At 41.4% G+C, this 16435-nt stretch overlaps 1 long non-coding RNA gene across 2 annotated transcripts in view; it reads left to right on the forward strand.

The window, feature by feature from the left end:
- LOC136158083 (uncharacterized) overlaps nt 1-16435 on the forward strand; it is a 46452-nt gene that overhangs the window by 4061 nt on the left and 25956 nt on the right. Inside the window, exon 2 of one of the 2 annotated variants that reach the window (XR_010661317.1) lies at nt 13843-14031. This is a non-coding gene — a long non-coding RNA (uncharacterized lncRNA). Of the gene's footprint in view, nt 1-13842; nt 14032-16435 lie in introns of those variants that run through there. The other variant, XR_010661316.1, reaches the window with a different exon arrangement.

Genomic DNA, 16435 nt, shown 5'->3' on the forward strand with positions numbered 1-16435 from the left:
ATTTTCAGGAGGAATTTTACTGCAGAGAAAAGGGAAGTGACAGAGGTGGCTTTTGGGGACTGGAGAAGAGATTTCTTAAAATCAAGTGATGTCTGAATAGTGGTGGGCATGATTCAGCAGAAAGAATACAAGAGAGATCCTGGCGAGAGAGGGAGCGATGACAAACAAGGCCCTAGTTGGCTCGAATGGTGACGGGCTGGAATGCAGAAGCAGAAGGGTTAATCTTAGTTCAGAATGGAGTAAAGGCCCCATGCAGGTAGATTTGGTGGGAGTCTGTGGCTGTTCTTTAGTAATTCGATTTTCTCAGTGCAGTCATCAGAAGGATGATTACTGTGTCTGAGGAAGCAGTTGATCCTCAATCCTGACTGTACATGAGAGTCACCTGGAGATTTTTAAAAACACGTTCATATCCAGGTCCCCTGTGCTACACAGTTAGAATCTCTGGAGGTGGGGCATGGGTACTAGTGCATTTTATAGACTTCCAGGTGATTCAAAGGTGTGGCCAGAGGTAAGGATCCCTGGGTGAGAGTTTTGAGGAAAGAGGTGAGAAACAGTTCTCTAGAAGAGTGGGGACTCAGTCAACTAGAGAAATACACTTGGATTTGTGGTAGAGAATTTAACATGAAACCTGCCAGCATGGTTATATTTTTCTCCAATTGTGTTCAGCTGCCAAGGAGAGACATGGGGTCAAACAATTATTGGGTTTTACCCAGGTGGGATTTTGCAAGGTGTGTACAGTGAAGGGTGACAGCACAAGGGAATGATTTTAATGATAGACCTGGAATCTATCAAGTGAGAATTTGGAGAAAGATTAAAGGACATTAAAAAGGGGTTAGTTAAATGGCTTTTTAATTATACGAATTTTTTTCTCTTCTAAGTGGTTTAGATAATTAATATTTCCACAAAATAATTCAAGGCAGTTAAACCCCTGCAAAGCATCACAAACAACTCTGATTAGTATTTCAACCTCCCTTTTATTTGAAATAAATTTTTTCATCAAATGAACACATGAGACATTTAGAATAAGGAAAGAAAAAAAAACACACACTGGAAGTTAATGAAAGGTTGTTGCTGAACCACGAAAGACTCAGGGATTCTTGACCTCCAGAGGAGAAGATTTCAATCCGGGGCCAGAGACGAGGCTTGATCTCTCAGAACTTTTGTGTAATCGAGTTTTATTACAGTATAAAAGGGATAGAGAAAGCTTCTGACATAGACATCAGAAGAGAGCAGAAAGAGTGCCCCCTGCTAGTGTTAGCCTTGGAGTTATAGACCTTTTAATTAGTTATTACAGTGAATCAAAAGAATGTCTGGAGGTTGTAAAGATCTTACTAGACACACTCCCATAATTTACATTTTAAGATAACAAGATTAACCAGAAGGTTTTCAGGAAGGAGAAACTGTCCTCAAACAGGATACATTGTTGCTGTATAATCTCTAGTACAAGAGTTTAAACTGAGTTTTGTAATTGACTAAGACTATTCCAAAGAATGCTCAAACTACCATGCAATTGCACTCATCTCACACGCTAGTAAAGTAATGCTCAAAATTCTCCAAGCCAGGCTTCACCGATATGTGAACTGTGAACTTCCAGATGTTCAAGCTGGTTTTAGAAAAGGCAGAGGAACCAGAGATCAAATTGCCAACATCCGCTGGATGATCGAAAAAGCAAGAGAGTTCCAGAAAAACATCTACTTCTGCTTTACTGACTATGCCAATGCCTTTGATTGTGTGGATCACAATAAACTGTGGAAAATTCTGAACGAGATGGGAATACCAGACCACCTGACCTGCCTCTTGAGAAACCCGTATGCAGATCAGGAAGCAACAGTTAGAACTGGACATGGAACAACAGACTGGTTCCAAACAGGGAAAGGAGTACGTCAAGGCTGCATATTGTCACCCTGCTTCTTTAACATATATGCAGAGTACATCATGAGAAACGCTGGGCTGGAGGAAGCACAAGCTGGAATCAAGATCGCCGGGAGAAATATCAGTAACCTCAGATATGCAGATGGCACCACCATTATGGCAGAAAGTGAAGAGGAACTAAAAAGCCTCTTGATGAAAGTGAAAGAAGAAGAGTGAAAAAGTTGGCTTAAAGCTCAACATTCAGAAAACTAAGATCATGGCATCTGGTTCCTTTACTTCATGGGAAATATATCGGGAAACAGTGGAAAGAGTGTCAGACTTTTTTGGGGGCTCCAAAATCACTGCAGATGGTGATTACAGCCATGAAATTAAAAGACACTTACTCCTTGGAAGGAAAGTGATGACCAACCTAGATAGCATATTAAAAAGCAGAGACATTACATTGCCAACAAAGGTCCGTCTAGTCAAGGCTATGGTTTTTCCTGTAGTCATGTATGGATGTGAGAGTTGGACTGTGAAGAAAACTGAGCACCGAAAAACTGATGCATTTGAACTGTGGTGTTGGAGAAAACTCTTGAGAGTCCCTTGGATTACAAGGAGATCCAACCAGTCCATCCTAAAGGAGATAAGTCCTGGGTGTTCATTGGAAGGACTGATGCTGAAGCTGAAACTCCAATACTTTGGCCACCTCATGCGAAGAGTTGACTCGGAAAAGACCCTGATTCTGGGAGGGAATGGGGGCAGGAGGAGAAGGGGATGACAGAGGATGAGATGGCTAGATGGCATCACTGACTCAATGGACATGAGTTTGAGTAAGCTCCGGGAGTTGGTGATGGACAGGGAGGCTTGGTGTGCTACGATTCATGGGGTCGCAAAGAGTCAGACATGACTGAGCGACTGAACTGAACTGAAGGAATGTAGAGAAAAAAACATTTGTCCTTTTCTCCTCCTTGAGAATTCCAGACCCCTATCTCCACTTCAAGAGCCCCAGACCCCTTTTTCCTCCTTGTGGACCCTGGACTTTTTGTCAATCTGCCTAGGAATTGACTCTCTCATTAACTTTTCATGTTCTTAGAAAATAGTGTCGCTTATGCAGTCAGGGTTGAGTCTGAAGCCCATTCCACAGTTTTGTGCTATTGTCTAGTGTCCTTTCCCTTCTTCCTTGGTGACATTTTCCCTCTTTTAGCACATCCAACACCCCCCCCACACACACACACACAAACACACACACCTGTTCTACCAAAGAAAGAGATCTGATATGACGACCATGCCTAAAATTCATTTGCTTTTAGAGGAAAAACTGTAGTGAGAGTTTGGTGTTTAACACAAGATAATAGATCACTTAGTAGTAGAAACTCAGATATGCTGAGAAACAGGGAAAGATGGTCCTTGCAAGAGAGCAGACCTTCTCAGTGTTGCTAAATTCACAAACCTATAGCTGGCACTGATGCAGTTCAAAGTGTAAATTGGAATTTTGGAGTCAGATTCTGTCTGGATTATTGAAGTGATACTTTGTTGTAGACTTGGATTACTGTGATATTGAATGATTTGCCTTGGAAATGAACAGAGATTATTCTGTCGTTTTTGAGATTGCATCCAAGTACTGCGTTTTGGACCCTTTTGTTGACTATGAGGGCTACTCCATTTCCTCTAAAGGATTCTTGCCCACCATAGTAGATATAATGGTCATCTGAGTTAAATTCACCCATTCCAGTCCATTTTAGTTTGCTGATTCCTAAAATGTCAACATTCTCTCTTACTATCTCCTATTTGACGACTTCCAATTTGCCTTGATTCATGGACCTAACATTCCAGGTTCCTATGCAATATTGCTCTTTACAGCATCAGGCCTTGCTTCCATCACCAGTCACATCCACAACTGGGTGTTGTTTTGCTTTGGCTCCGTCTCTTCATTCTTTCTGGAGTTATTTTTCCACTGATCTCCAGTAGCATATTGGGCACCTACTGACCTGGGGAGTGACTCTTTCACTCTTTCAGTGACTCTTTCACTCTTTACTGACTCTTTCAGTGTCCTATCATTTCGCCTTCTCATACTGTTCATGGGGTTCTCGAGGCAAGAATACTGAAGTGCTTTGCCATTCCCTTCTCCAGTGGGCCACATTCCGTCAGACCTCTCCACCATGACCCGACCATCTTGGGTGGCCCCACACAGCATGGCTCATAAGTTTCATTGAGTTAGCCAAGGCTGTGGTCCATGTGATTAGATTGGTTACTTTTCTATGATGGTGGTTTCATGCTGTCTGCCCTCTGATGCCCTCTCCCAGTGCCTACCTTCTTATTGAGGTTTCTCCAACCTTGAACGTGGTGTATCTCCTCTTTGCCGCTGGCTACTCCAGCACCAGGCAGCCACCACTCTGCCACTCCAGTGCCTGGAATCAAGATTGCTGGGAGAAATATCAATAACCTCAGCTATGCAGATGACACCACCCTTAAGGCAGAAAGTGAAGAAGAACTAAAGAGCCTCTTGATGAAAATGAAAGAGGAGAGTGAAAAAGTTGACTTAAAGCTCAGCATTCAGAAAACTAAGATCATGGCATCTGGTCCCATCACTTCATGGCAAATAGATGGGGAAACAGTGGAAGACTTTATTTTGGGAGGGCTCCAAAATCACTGAAGATGGTGATTGCAGCCATGAAATTAAAAGATGCACTTGCTCCTTGGAAGAAAATCTATGACCAACTTAGACAGCATATTAAAAAGCAGAGACATTACTTTGCCAACAACGGTCTGTCTAGTCAAGGCTATGGTTTTTCCAGTGGTCATGTATGGATGTGAGAGTTGGACTATAAAGAAAACCGAGCACTGAAGAATTGATACTTTTGAACTGTGGTGTTGGAGAAGACTCTTGAGAGTCCCTTGGACTGCAAGGAGATCCAACCAGTCCATCCTAAGGGAGATCAGTCCTAAGTGTTCATCGGAAGGACTGATGCTGAAGCTGAAACTCCAATACTTTGGCCACCTGACACCAAGAGCTGACTCATTGGAAAAGACCCTGATGCTGGGAAAGATTGAAGGCGGGAGGAGAAGGGGACGACAGAGGATGAGATTGCTGAATGGCATCACTGACTCCATGGAGATGAGTTTGAGTCAACTCCAGAAGTTGGTGATGGACAGGGGGGCCTGGCATGCTGCAGTCCTTGGGGTCGCAAAGAGTCGGACATGACTGAGCGACTGAACTGAACTGATGTTGTCGTAGACTTGGTGCTAAAGCTCCTCTGTCCCTCAGTCTTCTTACAGTGAGAAGGATCAGAGCACGGTTCTTATGAGGCTGTCTGTAAAAGGCCAGGCACCTGGAAAACCACTCAGCGAATCTGAACCTAAGTAGGATGTCAGCTGCATTCTAATTGTAGGAGAAAGAGAAGAGAATTACAAGAGGAAACACTCTTGTCAGGGGTCCCTTTGAATTTTCGGCAACTTCCCATTACTTCTCATCTGCATTTGCAGTAATCTTTTGCAAGCATTAATGTTGAAATTATTAATGCCCTTGGTTACAGTGAATGATTCAATTATCAAAAATACTTTAACATTTCTTCTAATTGCTAAAGCAGAAGAACTAACAGAACTTAGATTTTCAACAAGTTTTACACAAAAAGGATTTTTCACTTCATTCTAATTAGGTCAACACAGATATCACTTTCCCATAGCACCTGAAGCTGCTGATATTTTTCGGAGATAACTTTTGGTTCTTTTAGAAGGCTAAAGAAAATGGAGGTCTATAAAAATGATGATCAACTCTGATGTGTGCCTTCTGTAAGCTAGAAACTGTGCTAAGGGGTTTGCCTGAGAGTCTAATTTAATCCTCAGGACAAACCCTGTGAGGTCACTATTTTCATTTTTTATTAAAAAAATAATAGTTTACCCTTTAATGAACATTTAATGTACATTTATATGTACATTCCAGTTTACTAGCACAAAATAAGGCATTCTTTAGATGTTCAGCAATATTTAAAGTAGCACATTATTTCTATTTTTCTTACAAAATATCAGTACAAAGTGTTTCTTTGAGTCACAAAATAATTTTTGTTATATCAGAAAAGACATATTGAATATATGCAATGGAATATTATTCAACCATAAAAAGAAGGAAATCTTACCATTTGCAACAACATGAATGGATCCTGAAAGCACAGTCCTAACTGAAATAAGTCATACTGAGAAAGACAAATACTGTATGATCTCACTTATATGTGGAATCCTAAAAAACAAGAAACAAAGAAAAAAAGCAGAAAAATAAGAAGAGTAGCACCTGAATTTATAGATATGAGAACAGAGGCAGGGAGCTGGGAGTGGGTGAAACAGGTGAAGATGGAAGGTGGTCAAAAGACACAAACTTCCATTTATAAAGTAAATAAGTTCTGGGGATGTGATGTACAGCATGGTGACAATAGTAAATAGTACTGTATTGTATATTTGAAAGTTTCCAAGAGAATAGATCTTACAATTTCTTGTAAAAATATTGTAACTATGGAAGACACAGCTGATAATAAGAGAGATGATTTTCCACAGCCATACAAGTAGTCTGTCTATGATGGAATCAGAATTAAAACTCAGACCATCCAGTTCCAGGCCAAACTAAGTTTTTTGACTGTCCCCTTCTTGAACCCCACTTCCATTTGGGGATAAGCAGCAGTATCTAAACCACAGTGGCTGTGCATGATGGGGTGACTGCTGGCTTCAATTATTTATATCCAGGGCTGCCTCATATGTTCTACTCAGCTCCTTTCTCTGCCCAGGAAAGTATCCATCCTCCAAACCATCAGTATCATTGTTCAGAAATGAATTAAGCTTTAGGGTCACACACAGTGTACTGTGTCATCCATATTTCTTTCAGAAAACTTGAATAGTGTTTACTGTCAACAAGAGAAGTGATGAAAGGTGGGGAATGTTAAGAAGGACTACTAGAGGGGCTACCCCAGTGGTCCAGTGACTAAGACTCCATGATCCCAATGCAGGGGGGCCTGGTTCGATCCCTCATTGGTAAACTAGATCCCACATGCCTCAACTAAGACCCCACACAGACAAGTAAATAAATAAGGTTTTAATAGAAGCACTCCCAGAAGTATTTCTGGACCAGTAAATGATCACTAGCCCTCATGCTATTCTTGCAGTCATTTTGCTGCTTCTTGAAATATATTAATTTGCCCTAAGATCACTTGGCCCCTCATAATATACTCTCAAGATGGATCAACGTGTTAGCCCATATGCTGTGTTTCTGCGGCTTGAATGTACTTCTCAGGCTTTCCTGAACATACTGTTGTAAGAGTGACACGTGGGCAAACATGTGACAAATGACAGTATCAGCTGGGAGGGCAACTAGGACACTGGCAGGAAGGAGAAGCCAGTGCTCCCCACGAACCTGAGCTTTTCCCAGGAATGCCTGCACCCTGCTTGGCTGAGACCTCTGCTCTCAGACTCCTGACCAGCCAGGACCAACAGGGCTCTTTCTAAGGACCCTAAGTTTGGCCCAAGAAGAAACACCAGTCAAGACTTCCCCTCCATCTTCTGACTTTGTCTCCCTGGCCAGAGACTCACCCCAAGCACCCATCTGCACTTCTAGACTGAGGCAAGAGGTCATACACTGAGTGTATCATGTTAGACAAGTGATTGGACTTCACTGAACCTTGACTGTAACATCTGAAAGGTGGGGATGTATAAGGACTAATTAAGACAATGTCAAATTGTTATCACAGAGTTGAGAAAGATCTCTGGAATGCAGTGCATTCCATCTTATCAAAATAGAGGGAAAAATCATATTTTAAATGGGACTTCCTGATGACTCAAGCAGTAAAGAATCTGCCTACAATTCAGGAGATGCAGGAGAGGTGAGTTCAATCCCTGGGTTGGGAAGATCCTCTGGAGGAGGAAATGGCAACCCATTTCAGTATTCTTGTCTAGAAAATCCTTTCAACAGTGGAGCGTGGCAGGTTACAGTCCATAGGGTTACAAATAGACACGACTGAACACACACATTTTAAATAATATTTGTATTTTATATTTATATATGTAAATGCTGAAATATGTATGGGGCTTCCCAGGTAGCATAAGTGGTAAAGAATCTGTCTACCAGTGCAGGAAACAGAAGAGGCATGGGTTCAGTCCCTGGGTTGGGAAGATCCCCTGGAGGAGGAAATGGCAACCCACTCCAGTATTCTTGCCTGGAAAATCCCAAGGACAGGGGAGCCTGGTGAGTTACAGTCCACGGGGTCGCAAAGAGTCAGACATAACTGAGTGTGCAACACCATAGTACTGTGTGTATTTGTAAATGAACATGTAAATATGTTTTATATATATATTTATATTTACCTTGAGATGCAGCACTACCCTCTTGAGCAATGGAAGAGGGGCAGGTTTTTGCAGTGACTGACCAAACAGTTCAACTCAATAGAAAGCCTGCCTTACACCACACTATAGGAGAAGTCCTGGGGGTTGGGAGGGTGCTGAAAACACTGAGTGAAGAGAGTCAGTGTGTTGGAAAAACACCACCGTAGCAGCGAAGCATTAGGAAAACATTAGAAAAATACCAGCCCACCAAAGCAGTAAAGCAGTAAAACATATTTCTTTAGTTCTGACTTGAGTCTCCAAAGCCTGAAGGTCCTTGGGGAGGGGCCACAGAGGGGAGGCAGCCTGGAATTCACAGTGGGCAATACTTGTGATTGCACAGGGCCCCGCCTCCCAAAGACCCCATCCTTGGAAGGCCCACCCTTGGAAGAGGCCCACACTAGACTCAGTGCTCTCTGTCCCTTGAAGTCCTTAGTAATTTTATTTTTGAGCTTGTGCTTGTGAGTGAAGCGGTGGGACAGCAGAGCACACGCGTGGGCCCCTGCCCTCGTGCTTGTCAGCAGTTAGCTCATTAGCGTACTGGTCACCCTGCCCGTGCGCATGGCGCTGAAGTGGACATGCCATGCTCAGCGAAACGCAAAGTGAGTCATGTCTGCGAGCACCCACGCTTTCCCTACCCTCACCCTGCAAACCAGAAAGGAGACAGAGGCCTCCTTTGAGCAACCAAGCACACTTCTCACTAGTGATATTCCTCTGGTGTTTGTGTTAGCCGCACCGTCGTCTTAGACTCTTTGAGACCCCATGGACAAGCCTGCCAGGCCCCTCTGTCCATGGAATTCCCCAGGCAAGAGTACTGAAATGGGTAGCCATTCCCTTCTCCAGGGGATCTTTCCAACCCAGGGTTTGTACCCGTGTTGCCCGTGTTGCAGGCACATTCTTTACCATTTGAGCCACCAGGGAAGCCCCAAGAATACGGGAGTGGGTAGCCACCATGGTAACCAACCACTAAAGCTGAAAACAGCGACATGATGGGAAGAGAAAAGAAAAGCAACCCCCTGTTCCTGACCTTTCAGCTGTTCCTTATTCATCAGCAAGCTGAAGGTAGGAGGGTTGGTAGCAGATGGGTGTATCAGTTGAAAACAATGGAGTTAATCTTGTGCAGAATTTCCACAGTTCTGAGAACAAAATACTTGTGCACCTACCAGGTATGAGATAGGAACTGTAAGTCCACATGCAAATTATTTAAAGGGGGTATTACCCAATATAAAGATAAATAATAAAACTCATGCTAATAATTAAATTTTTATTTACCTATAATGACATTAAATAGCAAGAAACACCATCCACAACAAGTCAAGGAGAGACCATGAAGGACTGGAGCTTTATATTTTAGTAGTAGTACCTTTAACCAAAATCACTTCAGATGCTGACTGCAGCCATGAAATTAAAAGACGCTTGATCCTTGGAAGAAAAGTTATGACCAACCTAGAGAGCATATTAAAAGGAAGAGACGTTATTTTCCCAACAAAGGTCCGTCTAGTCAAAGCTATGGCTTTTCCAGTAGTCATGAATGGACGTGAGAGTTGGACTATAAAGAAAGCTGAACACCGAAGAATTGATTCTTTTGAACTGTGGTGTTGGAGAAGACTCTTGAGAGTCCCTTGGACTGCAAGGAGATCCAGCCTGTCCATTCTAAAGGAAATCAGTCCTGAATATTCATTGGAAGGATTGATGCTGAAACTGAAGCTCCAATACTTTGTCCACTTGATGCAAAGAACTGACACTCTGGATAAGACCCTGATGCTGGGAAAGACTGAAGGCAGGAGGAGAAGGGGACGACAGATGGCTGGATGGCATCACCAACTCGATGGACATGAATTTGAGCAGACTCTGGGAGCTGGTAATGGGCTGGGAGGCCTGGCGTGCTGCAGTCCATGGGGTCGCAAAGAGTCAGACACAATTGAGTAACTGAACTGAACTGAACCTTTAACCAAGCTTTGTTTATGCTTTTGAATGAAAGGGCCAATATTTTCATGATGCACTGTGTCTGCAAATTATGTAGTCAGCCTTCGGAACAACGGTGCAGTGTCTCTAAAGGCACAGTGGGGAAATGTCATGAACCCCCTGCCCTGACACAAGCTCCCCAAAACTGAAGCCAAGTTTTAGGGTAGGAAGGTGGAATCCTCAAATTGAAAGAGACCATTTCTGAAACACAGCTGTATTTGCTTGCTCTGGCTCCCATAAGAAAGACCAGAGACTGGGTGACTTAGACATTTATTTTCTCATAGCTCTGGAGGTCAGAATTCTAAGATGAAGGTGTGAGTAGGATTGATTTCTTCTGAGGTTGCTCTCCATGGTTGTTCCATGGCCATCCTCTCGATGTGCTATCAGATGACTGTCTTGTGGACTATATTATCTGTGTCCTAATATCTTCTTATCATATTTCATTAGGAACCACCCTAATGACTGCATTTTACATTAATCACCTCTTTAAAGGCCCTGACTCCAAATGCAGTCACATTCTGAGCTCCTGGGGGTTAAGGCTTCAAACATATGAAAGCGGGGTGACACAGCTGAGCCCATGACAACTGGCAAAATTGGATTTAAAACAGAAATTTACACTTTTAAAAAGAAGCAAAATCATATTTTTTTGTGCCCCTCAATTGATGAACTGAGATGTATTTGCAGTCTTGCAGGGTTCATCCTTTGGAGTGAACAATAGAGCTTTGATGTAATTCCACACATCTGCAGTTGAAACAGACCCAGAGGCTTCCTAATTTGGGATTTGGCCTGTTTCTGTTCAGTGGCAACAGAGACCTGGGGCTTTTCTTTTGTTCTAGGAGAAAATCAACAGGAAGAGGAATCGAGCACTGGTGTTTGTTTTTAATCAAACTCTGTTCAGCCGTCCAAACCTAATTAAGCTCTTGGCTTCATAGAGGAGGGATGACATGTCGTGGGTCACAATGTAGTTTTTTACTATTTGTGTTATTTTTAAACATAAGAGACAAGATTTATCTTGGCTCAGATTGGGTAGGTTAAACAACACATATCTATTGCTGATAGTTCTGGAGACTGGGAAGTCCAAGATCAAGCAGCAGATTCCACGTCTTTCTGAAGGCTCACAGCTGGTTCATAGTGGCCATCTCCTCACTGTAACCTCACCTGGTGGGAAAGGTGAGGGATATTTCTGGATTCTCTTTTATGAGCACACTAATCCTTTGCAAGCAGGCTACACCCTCATGACAAAAGCACCTCCCAAAAGTCCCCCCTCCTAACACCATCACCTTGGGTGTTAGGTTTCAACTTAGGAATTCTAGGGGGACACAAGCATTCAGTCTATAGAAGGATTCATGCTATCTCATACTCCCTTAAAGAGAGAGCATTTCTCTACTTTGTCTTCCTTGAGAACATTTTTTTTCTAGGGAAAATCCTGAAAAATTTAGAAAGGATTCAGAAGAAACCTACTGACAACTGGCTGAATTTATCCTAAAACAGATTCATCTTGGATATCTTGGCAGTAAGACTTGTTTTAAAGTCATCTCAAATTATATTTTGTTATCATGAGTAATAACTGCTGTTGTTTTTGTTTAGTTGCTCAGTCATGTCCAACTCTTTTGCCACTCCATGGACTGTAGCCCTCCAGGCTCCTCTGTCCATGGAATTTTTCAGGCAGGAATACTGGAGTGGGTTGTCATTTCCTTCTCCAGTGGATCTTCCCCACCCAGGGAACCCGTGTCTTTTGCATTACAGGTGGATTCTTTACTGCTGAGCCAGCAGGGAAACCCGTAATGACTACAGCAGCAATACGGTGCAGTGGAGCCACAGTCTCAGCATCTGCATGGCACCCCCGTGATGGCCTCCGTGTTCCCATCTCCAGGCTAAGGACCAACTCTAAGTCCTGGGAGAAGTCACATGACTCTCCCTAAACCACATCCCTACCAAGGGACCTGCACTCACTTTAATTCCAGAGCCTGTGTAAAGGGGGACAGCAAACCAACAGGGCCACCCTTTTCCCCACACCCTGGCCGAGAGTGCCTGAGTTAGGGATGAGGTCTGGATGTGGCATCAGGAGTGTTTCAGGAAACAAATGTGTTGGCAAAGGGACTCAAATGACTCCAGAATGAACATAGGGAGCCAGGACTTCTACTGCTGCACTAAATTACTATGTGCATTATAAATAATATATGAAAGATAAAACATTTAAAAGGATAACATGAAAATTAGGCACAAAATTTTAAAAATTACTATATTTTCTTCCTGCTCTGTATTAGGCTATCTTTCAGACCTCACTTTGGAGAACACTTTTTAAAAGAGAGATAGAGCACTTTCATTTTTACCATAAAATCCCAGGATTATTATTGAAAGTCTGAAAAGAGTTTGCTTTTTAAAGAAATACACTGGTTGAATGTAGAGGGAAGCCAGTCAGTTCCTGGCCTGCCATCCGTGATGCAGCATCCATCAGCGTCTCAAAGCTGCAGTTCTCTGACCAGACCTCTCCCGCCTGACTCGCCAACTCAAAGCTTTAAAAACTTATTTCACTTAAAATCAATATCATTACAAAATTCTTTTAGCCATAAGTGATTCCAATATCAAAGTAAATGTTTTTGGGCTCCTTCCAACAAAACAAAACTGACAAACCAACCTTCAGTAATTTTATATTACTTTGTAAAATTAAAACACTTAATATTAGATACTGGCTAAATTTAATGTTTTGAAGTTGATTTGTTGTTCATAGCTTCCAGAACTGGTTTGCAAAAAACAGAATGGTATTTTGAGTTCCCAATTTAAATCTATAAGTATTTTTGTTTTAACACAAATAACTTTTAATAGCTAATATTCATCATAATTAATAAGCCCCAAAATATTGCTTAAAAATAAGAAATTATTACCAAATGGTCCACTAATTGTATTATAGTAGTTACTTTCAATGGTATGGGAGTTTTGTTGGTCTATAAATTGCCTATTTTTTACATATATTATTACTTCAAATTATATTTACTTATTGCTTTAAAGTTTTATGAACTCTAAGTTAACATACTACCAAACACTTACAAAAGCCAAATCTAGGAAAAAATAATTTGAGCCAGGAATGCAACTTTGTTGCAAATGTGCATGGAAAACACAATAATTTAAGGAAGCATATTTAAAATGTATTCTGGGACATTGCATATCCCTTCTCTACCTTATTTTTATTTTGAAACAGTACAGAAACTCAGCTAATCCATTTTCCCTAAACCATTTAAGAACTCATTGATGCACCATCAGTCTTGATGTACCATCACTTCTTATTACTTTATTGTGTATTTCCTATAAATGAGAATATTGTCCCCCACAGCCACCACAAAAGCCTCAAATTCAGGAAATTCGCATGGATACAAGATTACCATTTCATCCACAGGCGCCATTCATGCATGTGTGCTCAGTCACTTCAGTCGTGTTCAACTCTTTGCAACCCTGTGGACCATAGCCCACCAGACTCCTCTCTCCATGGGATTCTCCAGGCAAGAAGACGAGTGGGCTGCCATGCCCTCCTCCAAGGATCTTCCTGACCTAGGGATCGAACCTTCATCTCCTGCATCAATTGTCCTGATAACCCACGATGGGATGCAGATAGATGTCAGTCTGTTTACTTCAAGCTGAAACAGTCCTCGGTCTTTCCTTCACTTTCAGGACCTTGATACTTCTGAAGATTACAGGTCGGTTATGTCCTTGAACGTTCCTCAGTTTGGGTTTGTCTGATGCTTCCTGAAGATTGGATCCAGGTTATGTGTCTTTGACAGGAATAACACAGAAGTGATGCTGTGCTTTTCTCCCTGCATCCTAGGAGGTGGCATAGGATTTTGACTTGCCCCATTACAGGTAATATCATCTTTGATCACTTGATTAAAGTAGAGCATACATTTTCCCCCTGTGGAATTCAGAATTATTTTAATATGATGAAAATATCTCATTCCTCATCAAGCATTTAATTTATTGTTTATTTTTTTGTATTTGTATGGATACACATTTTCCTGTTTGTTTAGTGGAATGCAATCTGTTACTACCATTATTTATTTTGATGTTCATGTTGTCCCCAATCTGACCAGTGGGGGGACCCTGCAAGCTGACTTCCGTGTTCTTTTGACATGTCCCATGATTCTTGCAGCATTTCTACACAGCAACATGTCCCGGGTTTGTACTTTCCCTGCCCAGTCTTAGAATCAGTTAACTTCTCCTGGAACCTTGAAATGAAGAAAGCAATAGAATAGAAGGCAAGATCTGCACCCTAGCTGTGCTTGTTGATATTGAGACACCATTGTTTCTGAGCGACTTAGTGAATAGTGTATATGACAGTGTCAGTTGCTCTGCCATGTGCAACTCCTTGCAACCCCATGGGCGACAGCCCTCCAGGCTTCTCTGTCCCTGGGATTCTCCAGGCAAGAATACTGGAGTGGGTTGCCATTTCCTTCTGCAGGGGATCTTCCCGACCTAGGGATCGAACTGAGGTCTCCTTCTTTGCAGGCAGACTCTGCCATCTGAGCCACAGGGGACTCTGTTATGTATATATATGCATGTAAGTATGTCAATGTACACATGTTTCTGAGCACACATAAACATTTCCATTTGTGTTTACTTCTATACAGTCATACATTTTGAACTTGAGTTCCTATAGTTCTTTCAATCCCGATTGAATACACAGGTCTTTTCCCCTTTCCATATTTGTAACTACCTTCTCCAAATCTGAGAAATCTGAATTCCATTATTCTTCATATACTAACATGGTTTGATCAGTTACCCTGTTAAGAACCAATATTGCATCTCCCCTGCCTGACATCCTCCTCACCTCACGGTGGCGCATGTTCTTTGGGCTGTGCCACCTCACTCACGTGGACATCCTCTTTCGCCTGTTCAGACTCTGAGAGCAACCAGACTTCCCTCCAAGGGGACTGTCTCTTTCGCTCATGCACTGGTCTGCTACCCTGACACACTCCATGTGGGTCAGAGGCCCCACGCCAGGCTGCCTCAACAGAGGGACACTGTCTTCTCTCTGGGCTGCAATACCTCATGTCAGGTTCTCTACATTTTTCAAACTTGGTAGGAAATGCACATTTACCAAACATAAATTTGAAATATTGGATATGTGGTGGGAAAGTTGAGCTGATGCCTTCATGCCATGAAAAGTCAATTAAAAACTACATAATTTTGTTTTAGAAATTCTCAATATCCAATAAAGACTTAAACTCTGGATTTTAGCCAAAGGTATACTTTTTAAAACTACTTTTAAAGGTATTTGTTTAGGACTAATTTGGTGTGGTGTCTGAGGAAAAATTAATGTAATTAGCATAAAGTTATAGGAACTAAAATTCCACGTGCATTATGATCCTGAGAGCATTGCAGGAATTCAGAAATATTTTGAAGAAAAATGAAGAGGTGGCATTTATACATTTTTTTGAAGTATAGCTGATTTATGATTTACAATTTAGCAAGTTTATTCATATTTATGTATGTATACACACACATAGATGCATATACTTTCCATTACATATACATGGGTATATATATATCATATATATATCATTTCCATTCCATATTCTTTCCCATTATGCTTTATTATAAGATATTAAATAGTTCCCTATGCTATGTGGTAAGACCTTATTGCTTATCTCTTTTATATATAGTGGAGTGTATCTGCTAATCCCAAACTCCTAATTTATCTCTCCCCCACCCCCTTTCCCCTTTGGTAGTCACAAGTTTTTTTTATGTCTGTGAGTCTGTTTCATAAATATCAATAACTTATCTGTTTATCTGTTTCATAAATATCAATAAATAGTAATAACTTCATCTGTGTTATAGGTTATATTCTACATATAAATAATATCATTTTTACTTAATAAAATGATATTATTATTTATTTAATATCAGTGTTCATTTTTCTCTTAGTACAATAATCTCTTGATCCATCAATGTTGTTATAAATGGCTTTTTGATGGCTGAGTAGTATTCCATGGTATATATGTATACACATGTATATATATATACATGTGTATACATATGTATATATGTATACACATCTTTTTTTATTCATTCATCTGTCAATGGGCATTAGGATCGCCTCCATGTTTGGTTATTGTAAAGAGTGCTGCTATGAACATATATCTTTTTGAAGTGTAGTTTTGTAGTTTTGTTTGGATATATGCCCAGGAGCAGAATTGCTGAATCATATGCAGCTCTATTTTTAGCTTTTTTGGGAACCTCCATAATGCTTTCCAAAGTGATTGCGCCA

Source organism: Muntiacus reevesi, chromosome 2 (genome assembly GCF_963930625.1).
Source record: "Muntiacus reevesi chromosome 2, mMunRee1.1, whole genome shotgun sequence".
NCBI lineage: Eukaryota > Metazoa > Chordata > Mammalia > Artiodactyla > Cervidae > Muntiacus > Muntiacus reevesi.